At 41.7% G+C, this 13,733-nt stretch overlaps 1 protein-coding gene across 5 annotated transcripts in view; it reads right to left on the bottom strand.

The window, feature by feature from the left end:
- Positions 1–13,733, bottom strand: part of klhl4 (kelch-like family member 4) — a 219,765-nt gene that overhangs the window by 161,130 nt on the left and 44,902 nt on the right. The gene's annotated exons all lie outside the window — the stretch shown is intronic.

Below are 13,733 nucleotides of genomic sequence, written 5' to 3'. Positions count from 1 at the left end.
TGCTCTAAAACTTGCTGGTAGACGGCTGCGTTGACCCTGGATCTCAGGAAACAGAGTAGACCGACACCAGCAGATGACATGGCACCCCAAACCATCACCCAACCATGCAAATTTTGCATTTCCTTTGGAAATCGAGGTCCCAGAGTCTGGAGGAAGACAGGAGAGGCACAGGATCCACGTTGCCTGAAGTCTAGTGTAAAGTTTCCACCATCAGTGATGGTTTGGGGTGCCATGTCATCTGCTGGTGTCGGTCCACTCTGTTTCCTGAGATCCAGGGTCAACGCAGCCGTCTACCAGCAAGTTTTAGAGCACTTCATGCTTCCTGCTGCTGACCTGCTCTATGGAGATGGAGATTTCAAGTTCCAACAGGACTTGGCGCCTGCACACAGCGCAAAATCTACCCGTGCCTGGTTTACGGACCATGGTATTTCTGTTCTAAATTGGCCCGCCAACTCCCCTGACCTTAGCCCCATAGAAAATCTGTGGGGTATTGTGAAAAGGAAGATGCAGAATGCCAGACCCAAAAACACAGAAGAGTTGAAGGCCACTATCAGAGCAACCTGGGCTCTCATAACACCTGAGCAGTGCCAGAAACTCATCGACTCCATGCCACGCCGCATTAACGCAGTAATTGAGGCAAAAGGAGCTCCAACCAAGTATTGAGTATTGTACATGCTCATATTTTTCATTTTCATACTTTTCAATTGGCCAACATTTCTAAAAATCCCTTTTTTGTATTAGCCTTAAGTAATATTCTAATTTTGTGACACACGGAATTTTGGATTTTCATTTGTTGCCACTTCAAATCATCAAAATTAAATGAAATAAACATTTTAATGCATCAGTCTGTGTGCAATGAATAAATATAATGTACAAGTTACACCTTTTGAATGCAATTACTGAAATAAATCAAGTTTTTCAAAATATTCTAATTTACTGGCTTTTACCTGTGTATATATATATATATTTATATATATATATATATATATATATATATATATATATATATATATATATATATATATATATATATACACTTATTTAAACTATATAGATTTACCGTATATAGACAGGAAAAAATCTATAATTTAAATATATAAATATATATATATATATATATATATATATATATATATATGTATATACATATATGCATATATATATATGCATATATATATGTATGTATATATATATATGCATATATATATATGTATATATATTTACTTATTTAAATTATATAGATTTCTTCCTAATTTTTATTGTTAATATATATATATATATATATATATATATATATATATATATATATATATATATATATATATATATATATATATATATATACCTATTTAAATTATACAGATTTTTTCCCAATTTTTTTGTTAATATTTTAAACTAATGTCAAATATAATAAATACTAAATGCATATATTTTTAATTAATACAAAAAATACATATACATAAATACAAATACAATACAAATTTAATAAAAATAAAAAATACATTAGAATCTAAAGAAAATAATACAAATGGAATTAAAATACACATTTACAAAATGTGTTCTTCAAATTTGATTTCAATTATTATTTAAGTCAAAATGTATATATAATTATAAACATATATCTATATGCATATATATATATATATGTCTTAATAAGGTTATCCAAAAAATAGTGCTCGATACCGTAGTAGAGCGCAATATATGTATCTGTGGGAAAAAAATCACAAGACTATTTCATCTCTACAGGCCTGTTTCATGAGGGGGGGTTCCCTCAATCATCAGGAGATTTTAATGGGAGCATTCACATATCATGGTTTATATAGGGCACAGAGTGGGTGGGTACAGGCTGGCGTAGGGGCGTGGTGATTGGCTCATGTGTTACCTAGGAGGTGTTTCCGTCTGTGGCGGCATGCAATTTCGCTGCGCTTGTTGAGGGATGACAGGCCTGGACGGTAAATAATAAACAGTTTCTCTTTCAAGCATAGGTTGCATCTTTTATTACCACTATTGTAAGGTGTGCTGGATGCAAGAATTTGCCATGTTATTGAATATTCAACATTATTGTCTTTGAGGTCCCAAATGTGTTTGCTGAGTTCTGTGGTATTCCGCAGGTTTTGGTTCCTGAAAGAAGCCTTGTGATTGTTCCATCTGGTTTTGAATTCTCCCTCGGTTAATCCTACATATGTGTCGGATGTGTTAATGTCCTTGCGTATTACCTTAGATTGGTAGACAACTGATGTTTGTAAGCACCCCCCGTTGAGAGGGCAATCAGGTTTCTTTCGACAGTTACAGCCTTTGTTGGTTTTGGAGTCGCTCTGTCCGGGGGCCGACGGCTCATTTGCAATTGTTTTGTTGTGGTTTGAGATGATTTGTCGTATATTGTTCATACAGCTGTAGCTAAATTTAATGTTGTTCTTGTTGAATACTTTTCTTAGGGTGTTGTCTTTGGGAAAGTGTTTGTCAATCAGATTGAGGAATTTGTGTCCAATGTTAGTTGAGACGTTTTTGCTGTATGGGGGGTTGTACCAGATGATGTCGTTTCGTTTTCTGTCCTTTTTTGGCTGGTTTCCTGGCGTGGGTTCATAGGTGAGGGTGAAATTGTATCCGCTTTCATCAAGGGCTTTTTGGTACGGGGGGTTGCTTGGTCAAATTCAGCTTTGCTAGATGACAGCATCGATAGCCTTTTATTAATTCCGGTAGGTATTCTTTTCGTGGTGGTGGGTGGGTGGTTGCTGTCATGGTGCACGTATTGGAGTGTTGGGTTGGGTTTCGTGAATGGTTGGTAGCTGTTATTTCTCAGGTTGAAAGTGACGTCAAGGAAGTTGACGGTTTGCTTGTTGGCTTCAATCGTGATCCGTAGGCCGTTCTCTTTGAAAATTTGGCATATGCGCTTCGTGGTATTCTCGCTGCTCCTTGGCGAGGCGCGACACACTGCCATATGTGTATGTATATATATATATATATATATATATATATATATATATATATATATATATATATATATATATATATATATATATATATATATATATATATATATATGTGTATATATATATATATATATATATATATATATATATATATATATATATATATATATATATATAAAGTACATTTTTAACTTAAATAAAAATGTAAGAAAAAATACAAATTGTAATCAAATTTAAAGAACACATTTTTTGAAGAATGTAAATGTGTATTTAAATAAATGTTTATTATTTTCTTTAGATTCTAATCTATTCTTATTTTAATTTCAATTAAATTTGTATTGTATTTAAAAATATAGTTTTATGTTAATGTGTATTATTTTTCATTTACTTGCCATTTTAACAAGCACAAACACAACAATTTACTGCAGTGAGTGCTGGCTGTTCTTAGGAGGATGAATAATACAAAAAATATTACAATATTTATACAAAGTAAAATAACTAACTTGAATATAAAAATATAAAGTAGTTTCAAAAAATGAATTTGAAAAAACTACATACAAACGTGAATAAAATGGTCAAATGTATTCCAAGCTGATGTTCACAAAACTTTCAGGAAATGTCCGAAATGGGATGAGGAACAAATGGGTAAATGTTTTTCTTTTGGGATGCTGGTTGTTCTTAGGGGACTCAATGAAAGACAAAACATTCAATATTATATTTATAAAAAAATTAGTACAATTAAATTTTAAATACAAAATACAAAGCAACAAAGTAGTTATTTTTGCAAATATTAGCTCATTTGGAATTTGATGTCTGCAACATGTTTCCAAAAAGCTGGCACAAGTGGCAAAAAAGACTGAGAAAGTTGAGGAATGCTCATCAAACACTTATTTGGAACATCCCACAGGTGAACAGGCTAATTGGGAACAGGTGGGTGCCATGATTGGGTATAAAAGCAACTTCCATGAAATGCTCAGTCATTCACAAACAAGGATGGGGCAAGGATCACCTCTTTGTAAACAAATGCCTGAGCAAATTGTCCAACCGTTTAAGAACAACATTTCTCAACCAGCTTTTGCAAGGAATTTAGGGATTTCACCATCTACAGTCCGTAATATCATCAAAAGGTTCAGAGAACCTGGAGAAATCACTGCACGAAATCAGCAAAGCTGAAAACCAACATTCAATGCCCGTGAGCTTTGATCCCTCAGGCGGTACTGCATCAAAAAGGGACATCAGTGTGTAAAGGATATCAGGAACACTTCAGAAAACCGCTGTCAGTAACTACAGTTTGTCACTACATCTGTAAGTGCAAGTTAAAACTCTACTATGCAAAGCGAAAGCCATTTATCAACAACACCCAGAAACGCCACCAGCTTCGCTGGGCCCGAGCTCATCTAAGATGGACTGATGCAAAGTGGGAAAGTGTTCTGTGGTCTGACGAGTTCACATTTCACATTGCTTTTGGAAACTGTGGACGTCGTGTCCTCCGGAACAAAGAGGAAAATAATTATCCGGACTGTTATCGGCGCAAAGTGGAAAAGCCAGCATCTGTGATGGTATGGGGGTGTATTAGTGCCCAAGGTATGGGTAACTTACACATCTGTGAAGGCACCATTAATGCTGAAAGGTACATACAGGTTTTGGAGCAACATATGTTGCCATCCAAGCAACGTTATCATGGACGCCCCTGCTTATTTCAGCAAGACAATGCCAAGCCACGTGTTACATCAATGTGGCTTCATAGTAAAAGAGTGTGGGTACTAGACTGGCCTGCTTGTAGTCCAGACCTGTCTCCCATTGAAAATGTGTGGGGCATTATGAAGCCTAAAATACCACAACGGAGACCCCCGGACTGTTGAACAACTTAAAAATGTGTCTCCTCGGTTCCCAAAACGTTTACTGAGTGTTGTTAAAAGGAAAGGCCATGTAACACAGTGGTAAACATGCCCCTGTGACAACTTTTTTTGCAATGTGTTGCTGCCATTAAATTCTAAGTTAATGATTATTTGCAAACCAAATGAAGATTCTCAGTGTGAACATTAAATATCTTGTCTTTGCAGTCTATTCAATTGAATATAAGTTGAAAAGGATTTATTTACGATTTACACGACATGCCAACTTCACTGGTAATAAATTAATTTAATAAAAGTTTGAATAAAATGCATGTATTTTTGAATAATAAAAAAAAATACATGTAGTTTTTTCTTTCTCTCTATTTTCTATTTTTCTTTGATTGATTGATTTATAACAGGACAACAACACAGTCAAGCGATGTAGTTTGAAAAAAAGAAAAACAACAGTTAAAGCACTTTGAAGCACCCCGGGGATGAGAAGCATGTACGGAAACTCTCATTATTAAAAGCGAACAAACACATTTACTGACTCATTGAGGACATTTCCATAATCGTCCTTTTTCTCCCAGCTTGGTGAAGACTTGAACAATTATAATTAGCCCCCCCCCCTGCAGGCAGCCCACTGTACGCTGGAGTTGCCAAATCAAATTCAGCGGAGTAAGTCAGAATCAGAAATACTTTAATAATCCCCGAGGGGAAATTAACATTTTCAGCACAATCCCATTCAAGAGCAGACAAACATTACAGGGAGACAGAACAGGATCAAACATTACAGGGAGACAGAACAGGATCGCTGACGGGTCTGCCAACTTCCGGCGCCCCTTACAAACAAAGGTGAGAAACAGGTAAACGCTGGGGGCCGGGGGGGAGAGGAAAAAAAATAAATTTAGTCTAAGCCTGGGCCCCTGGAGAGAAGGTCCAGACTGAGGCCAAGGGGAGAAAAACCTCATAGCCATAGCACACATAAGTATGTGTGTAAGAGGGAAACATCAAAGAACACAAAGGACATTAAAGACATTAACCCTTGTGTAATGTTCATATTGTTGTTACTCAGCCAGCGTTTGTGGGTCTAATGGACCCACATGGAGACACATTTTTAAGTTGTTCAACAGTCCGGGGGTCTCCGTTGTGGTATCTTAGGCTTCATAATGCGCCACACATTTTCAATGGGAGACAGGTCTGGACTACAGGCAGGCCAGTCTAGTACCCGCACTCATTTACTATGAAGCCACATTGATGTAACACGTGGCTTGACATTGTCTTGCTGAAATAAGCAGGGGCGTCCATGGTAACGTTGCTTGGATGGCAACATATGTTTCTCCAAAACCTGTATGTACCTTTCAGCATTAATGGCGCCTTCACAGATGTGTAAGTTACCCATGTCTTGGGCACTAATACACCCCCATACCATCACAGATGCTGCCTTTTACACTTTCACCCTAGAACAATCCGGATGGTTCTTTTCCTCTTTGGTCCGGAGGACACGACATCCACAGTTTCCAAAAACAATTTGAAATGTGGACTCGTCAGAACACAGAACACTTTTCCACTATGTATCAGTCCATCTTAGATGAGCTCAGGCCCAGCGAAGCCGACAGCGTTTCTGGGTGTTGTTGATAAACGTTTTTCGCCTTGCATAGAGTTTGAACTTGCACTTACAGATGTAGCGACCAACTGTAGTGAGGAGACACATTTTTTAAGCTTCTCTGGTGGAATTATTTCCCATTCTTGCTTGATGTACAGCTTAAGTTGTTCAACAGTCCGGGGTCTACATTGTGGTATTTTAGGCTTCATAAGGGGACGGCGTGGCGCAGTGGGAGAGAGTGGCCGTGCGCAACCCGAGGGTCCCTGGTTCAATCCCCACCTAGTACCAACCTCGTCATGTCCGTTGTGTCCTGAGCAAGACACTTCACCCTTGCTCCTGATGGGTGCTGGTTAGCGCCTTGCATGGCAGCCCCTCCATCAGTGTGTGAATGTGTGTGTGAATGGGTGAATGTGGAAGTAGTGTCAAAGCGCTTTGAGTACCTTGAAGGTAGAAAAGCGCTATACAAGTACAACCCATTTATCATTTATTTATTTATAATGCGCCACACATTTTTAATGGGAGACAGGTCTGGACTACAGGCAGGCCAGTCTACTACCCGCACTCTTTTACTATGAAGCCACACTGTTGTAACACGTGGCTGAAATAAGCAGGGGCGTCCATGATAACGTTGCTTGGATGGCAACATATGTTGCTCCAAAACCTGTATGTACCTTTCAGCATTAATGGTGTCTTCACAGATGTGTAAGTTACCCATGCCTTGGGCACTAATACACCCCCATACCATCACTTTTGTGGGTCTGATGGACCCGTTGCATTTTGTGGCTTTTAATGCCTCACAATCAAACACTTTTATGTTAAAATACTGAACAGATGTTTATTGGGATAAGGTAAACATCTGTTCAGTATTTTAACATAAAAGTGTTTGATTGTGAGGCATTAAAAGCCACAAAATGCAACGGGTCCATCAGACCCACAAACGCTGGCTGAGTAACAACAATATGAACGTTGCACTGAAAATTTCTCTGCCAGTTTCTGCATCTGAAAGGGATTCTTCTTTTGTGTTTCTGCACCTGGTTGCAACATTGTTTGTCAACACTGTCTGCTCTCATTTTCTCGCACATTTGACCCTCTGATGTTCTGTGTACCTATACTCTGTTCTCCTCCTGTCTAGGCCTGCTGTGTGTGTGTGTGTGTGTGTGTGTGTGTGTGTGTGTGTGTGTGTGTGTGTGTGTGTGTGTGTGTGTGTGTGTGTGTGTGTGTGTGTGTGTGTGTGGTACACAGAACATCAATTTCCACACTTCTATTAGCCCCGGGTCCAGTGGACCCGGACATCTTATATGTAATAGAAATGTGTAGGGGGGGTGTATGGTGTGTGGTCATTAAATATGTATTCGGATATATGTTCTTCACAGAAAATGAGCCAAAGTCAGTGAGTCTCAGTTTGAAAAATTAATCAATTGTATCATTTTTCTTTGAATAAAAAATGAAAACGGGTCTGTGGGGGTCTTTCACCTCCAGGTTCCTCGGACCACCAATGACGAACATGACAGGCTTGACGGTTTGGAGATTTTGTTTATTTTGCAATAAACCTTCTTCTCTGCTTTTCGGCACTCGCCTCTCGTGCCCGTCTCGCTCTTCCGGTTGCTTTTCAGCCTTCCGCGTCTCCGTCTCCGTCTCCGTCTCGTTTTCGCTCGTGCTCGGGTTCATTCTTGGGTTCTCTCTCTCTCATCAACTCCGTCTTCACCAACCACGTCCTTCTCTGCTGCTGCCCTTTTGTAGAGTGACAGGTGATCAGACCATCTACGGGCCATCTACCCACCTGTCGCCGATCTCGGAACCGGTCCCGGCACAACCCGCCTCGCTGCAGCTGTGCGGGTCACGCCTCCTCACAGGGTCCCACAGACCCGAACACCACACTGACGCAACCAACCACTTCTACACAGCCACAAAAGTAAAACAAATACACTGTGGTGGCCTCTGCCGTGTTCCACACCATCGTCTGCCAGGGTGGGGTGAGCATGGCCAGAGCAGACCATCCATCCATCCATCTTCTTCCGCTTATCCGAGGTCGGGTCGTAGGGGCAGCAGCCTAAGCAGGGAAGCCCAGACTTCCCTCTTCCCAGCCACTTCGTCCAGCTCTTCCCGAGGGATCCCGAGGCGTTCCCAGGCCAGCCGGGAGACATAGTCTTCCTAACGTGTCCTGGATCTTCCCCGTGGCCTCCTACCGGTCGGACGTGCCCTAAACACCTCCCTAGGGAGGCGTTCGGGTGGCATCTTGACCAGATGCCCGAACCACCTCATCTGGCTCCTCTCGATGTGGAGGAGTAGCGGCTTTACTTTGAGCTCTCCCGGATGGCAGAGCTTCTCACCCTATCTCTAAGGGAGAGCCTCGCCACCCGGCGGAGGAAACTCATTTCGGCCGCTTGTACCCAAAGCTCATGACCATAGGTGAGGATGGGAACGTAGATCGACCGGTAAATTGAGAGCTTTGCCTTCCGGCTCAGCTCCTTCTTCACCACAACGGTTTGATACAGCGTCCGCATTACTGAAGACGCCGCACCAGTCCGTCTGCCGACTCTTCCCTCACTCGTGAAAAAGACTTCGAGGTACTTGAACTCCTCCACTTGGGGCAGGGTCTCCTCCCCAACCCGGAGATGGCACTCCACCCTTTTCTGGGCGAGAACCATGGACTCGGACTTGGAGCAGACCCAACAAAGCAATTAAGAGAGCCGACTCCACCAACGGCCGCTCCACCGACTCTCGGCCAGTGTCCAGTCCGCATGGATGAGCGAGGATGCGTTCAAAGAACCCGAGGCGTCGGAGCTAATACGCTGTTTGCCGCCGCCGAAGAGCCTCCATGGTTGGCAGACGATATATGGCCCCCCGTTAACCTGAATGGAATGGAAACCCTGACCCCTCGCACATAAACACTAACAGAGGTTGGAGTCGGCGGCCGTTAGTTTGAATGATATCTCAATTCCCCGCGCGCCGCCTTGGAAAAGAAATACCGCCGCCTCTTCCGTGTCAGCGGCAGTAATTCAGGTATTTGTCGGAGGCTCTATAACGCCGGGAGCATCCCTGCGCGTGGCACAGGCGGCAGAGCCGGCCACACAACGTGGCGCCGTCGTCGTCGATAAGCAGCTCCCGGGGGAGGGGGAGAAGGTCGTTTTGTAAGAGGGTCTAAATGTCGTCGCCTCCATCCTCCTTGTTAAGGTCATCTCGTGTAAGAAGCTGGAGGTTGCGCTTCGAAGGTGAAATTACATGCTGGACACATTCCCTCATTTCTGTTCCAATCAGCATCTGTCCTTTTTTTTTTTTTTTTTTTTTTTTGGCGCCTGGCAAATTGAGCTAATTCAAAGGAAATAATCCCTGACACAGCTTCCCATGAATATTACATGGAGGCTATTAGGGAAAGTTGTGACTCCGTGCCGCTCTATCCGGAGGCGCTCATTTCCAGTCATCTACATGAACAAGAACCAGCGAGATAAGTGTGTGTGGACAATAAATACGAATATGATTTATGGAATTATTTAACACAGTTGCCAGGCTCTTTCAGCAAAAATACTATATATATATATATATATATATATATATATATATGTTGTTAAATGCTGCTTTGTACCGTGCTTCCGGAAATATTCACAGTGCTTCACTTTTTCCACTTTTTTGTTATGTTTACAGCCGTATTCCAAAATTGAATTTTGGAATTGGAATTTCTCACAAAGCAGGACCTCAGTTTACAAACCTGGGTGGTTTTTGAATAAGGTTAGTAAAAAGAAAAGTTTATATGTTGAAGCAAAGTTCTCCATAAGAAACAATGTAAACATGAATAATGGGTTCCAGTTCCAACAAAAGACCATATGCGAGTAAAAGTTTGTGTACTTTGAACATAATATAAAGTGATTCATTCAGTTCATTATATCAAACAAACACAACAAAGAGATGATGGATCAACTCTATTTTTTAATAAAAAACAAACAACAATTAGCTGAACTAACCTTATTTCAGCCACCCTTCTGACACGCACATTCGGTCACTAGATCTGTGGTGCACTCATAATTTGAATATTATTATTATTATTATCATATGTATATACACACACATGTATGTATATGTGTATATATATATATATATATATATATATATATATATATATATATATATATATATATATATATATACATATACATACATGTGTGTGTATATACACACATATATATATATATATATATATATATATATATATATATATATATATATATATATATATATATAATATAAATATATATATAAAATGAATTACTAGTCTACTTGTTCATTTACTGTTAATATCTGCTTACTTTTTGTTTTAACATGTTCTATCTACACTTCTGTTAAAATGTAATAATCACTTATTCTTCTGTTGTTTGATACTTTACATTAGTTTTTGATGATACCACAAATTTGGGTATCGATCTGATACCAAGTAGTTACAGGATCATACATTGGTCATACGTATTTCCTGAGTTTATAAACATAACATAAATGCAAAAATAAAAAAGATTTTGTGACGATAAAAAGTATCAATGAAATCATAGTAGTGGCGACGAGATACGCTATTGTTCTTGGTATCATTACAGTGGATGTCAGGTGCGCTATCTTTTGTTAGCGGTGACACCGGTGAGCTATTGTATCTTCCTACGGTGTGTAGTGAAGCATGTTTAGCTATTCCTCCTCCTGCAGTGATAATGTTACTTGTAAAAAAACGTACTTTGGTTGTCTTTCTGAGGGCGTTTCAGTGTTATGACTTCACCTTTATCTTCAGTGTATAAGCCAAAATGTGTCCGTTCTCCCTTTTCTGCTTACACACTGTCTGCTTGTAAGTACTCCGTGATTTTGCGCTGCCGAACATGCTCCTCTGCTCGTAAAACCAGCAATGTCACGAGGTGACGACGGCGTGCCGTCATGCCCGTTATTTTTTTTAGAGGCAGTATAGTACCATTTTTGATTCATTAGTATCGCGGTACTTTACTCTTACCGATATGCCGTACAATATATATATATATATATATATATATATATCCATCCATCCATCCATCCATCTTCTTCCGCTTATCCGAGGTCGGGTCGCGGGGGCAGCAGCCTAAGCAGGGAAGCCCAGACTTCCCTCTCCCCAGCCACTTCGTCCAGCTCCTCCCGGGGGATCCCGAGGCGTTCCCAGGCCAGCCGGGAGACATAGTCTTCCCAACGTGTCCTGGGTCTTCCTCGTGGCCTCCTACCGGTCGGACATGCCCTAAACACCTCCTTAGGGAGGCGCTCGGGTGGCATCCTGACCAGATGCCCGAACCACCTCATCTGGCTCCTCTCGATGTGGAGGAGCAGCGGCTTTACTTTGAGCTCCCCCCGGATGACAGAGCTTCTCACCCTATCTCTAAGGGAGAGCCCCGCCACCCGGCGGAGGAAACTCATTTCGGCCGCTTGTACCCGTGATCTTGTCCTTTCGGTCATAACCCAAAGCTCATGACCATAGGTGAGGATGGGAACGTAGATCGACCGGTAAATTGAGAGCTTTGCCTTCCGGCTCAGCTCCTTCTTCACCACAACGGATCGATACAGCGTCCGCATTACTGAAGACGCCGCACCGATCCGCCTGTCGATCTCACGATCCACTCTTCCCTCACTCGTGAACAAGACTCCAAGGTACTTGAACTCCTCCACTTGGGGCAAGATCTCCTCCCCAACCCGGAGATGGCACTCCACCCTTTTCCGGGCGAGAACCATGGACTCGGACTTGGAGGTGCTGATTCTCATCCCAGTCGCTTCACACTCAGCTGCGAACCGATCCAGTGAGAGCTGAAGATCCTGGCCAGATGAAGCCATCAGGACCAAATCATCTGCAAAAAGCAGAGACCTAATCCTGCAGCCACCAAACCGGATCCCCTCAACGCCTTGACTGCGCCTAGAAATTCTGTCCATAAAAGTTATGAACAGAATCGGTGACAAAGGGCAGCCTTGGCGGAGTCCAACCCTCACCGTAAACGTGTCCGACTTACTGCCGGCAATGCGAACCAAGCTCTGACACTGATCATACAGGGAGCGGACCGCCACAATCAGACAGTCCGAAACCCCATACTCTCTGAGCACTCCCCACAGGACTTCCCGAGGGACACGGTCGAATGCCTTCTCCAAGTCCACAAAGCACATGTAGACTGGTTGGGCAAACTCCCATGCACCCTCAAGGACCCTGCCGAGAGTATAGAGCTGGTCCACAGTTCCACGACCAGGACGAAAACCACACTGTTCCTCCTGAATCCGAGGTTCGACTATCCGGCGTAGCCTCCTCTCCAGTACACCTGAATAGACCTTACCGGGAAGGCTGAGGAGTGTGATCCCACGATAGTTAGAACACACCCTCCGGTTCCCCTTTTTAAAGAGAGGAACCACCACCCCGGTCTGCCAATCCAGAGGTACTGCCCCCGATGTCCACGCGATGCTGCAGAGTCTTGTCAACCAAGACAGCCCTACATATATATATATATATATATATATATATATATATATATATATATATATATATATATTATTTTGAATATTTGAGGAGATAAAGTCAGATTGAAGAGTGAAGCTCATTATCCAAGGCATACCACATCATGCGTCCAGCTTGGTGGAGACATGCAAATTGCACTTGGTGTTTATTGACCATGTGAGAGCTCACAGAGGCAACAACTGTGAGCTTTACAAGGCTTGTCTCACATGCCCACAAAGGCATCTAAATGAATGTAGCTAATGCTAATACTGCAAAAAGACACTCATGACTTCTTGGACGGCAAAGAAACTGCACATTCTTCAACGACCAAAGTCTGCATGCTGGGTGACATCAGCTATGAATGAATGAATGACTACTATGGTAATCTATTTCACTGGAGGAGTCAACCCTCCATTAGCGGGTGTATGTCAGATGCTTTCTGCCAAGATCTGCACATTTTCCCTCTTAACCTCCCCCCGCCACGTCTCCGGCACACATGCATCATTTATCTGCACGGGAATGCAGGACATCGCGGTCGCAGTTGATCTCGAGAACACACAACACACCCTGAGGTTCAAATACCACTGGACGGACGTCCGTTCTACGAAAGGGGAAAAAAATGACATGAATTTCTTACACGCTCACAGCGGGTTCGGTTTGGGTAAAAGTTCAGTCGAGGGAAGTCGTATTTTATTTAGCCACTGCTGCTAAAAATAACATTGAATATATGACTTTAAAAAAAAGTCTAACTTTGCTTTTAGTACAAACTTTTAGGTAACCGAAAAAAAAAATACTGCCTTATCACTGATGCATGATTACCTCAAAATGGGATAAGGAACAAGTCTGATCTGGATTATTACTGTGCCTATATATATATATATATATGTATATATATA

This window comes from Nerophis lumbriciformis, linkage group LG36, assembly GCF_033978685.3.
Source record: "Nerophis lumbriciformis linkage group LG36, RoL_Nlum_v2.1, whole genome shotgun sequence".
Classification (NCBI taxonomy): Eukaryota; Metazoa; Chordata; class Actinopteri; order Syngnathiformes; family Syngnathidae; genus Nerophis; species Nerophis lumbriciformis.
This window is presented reverse-complemented; position numbering and strand designations above follow the sequence as displayed.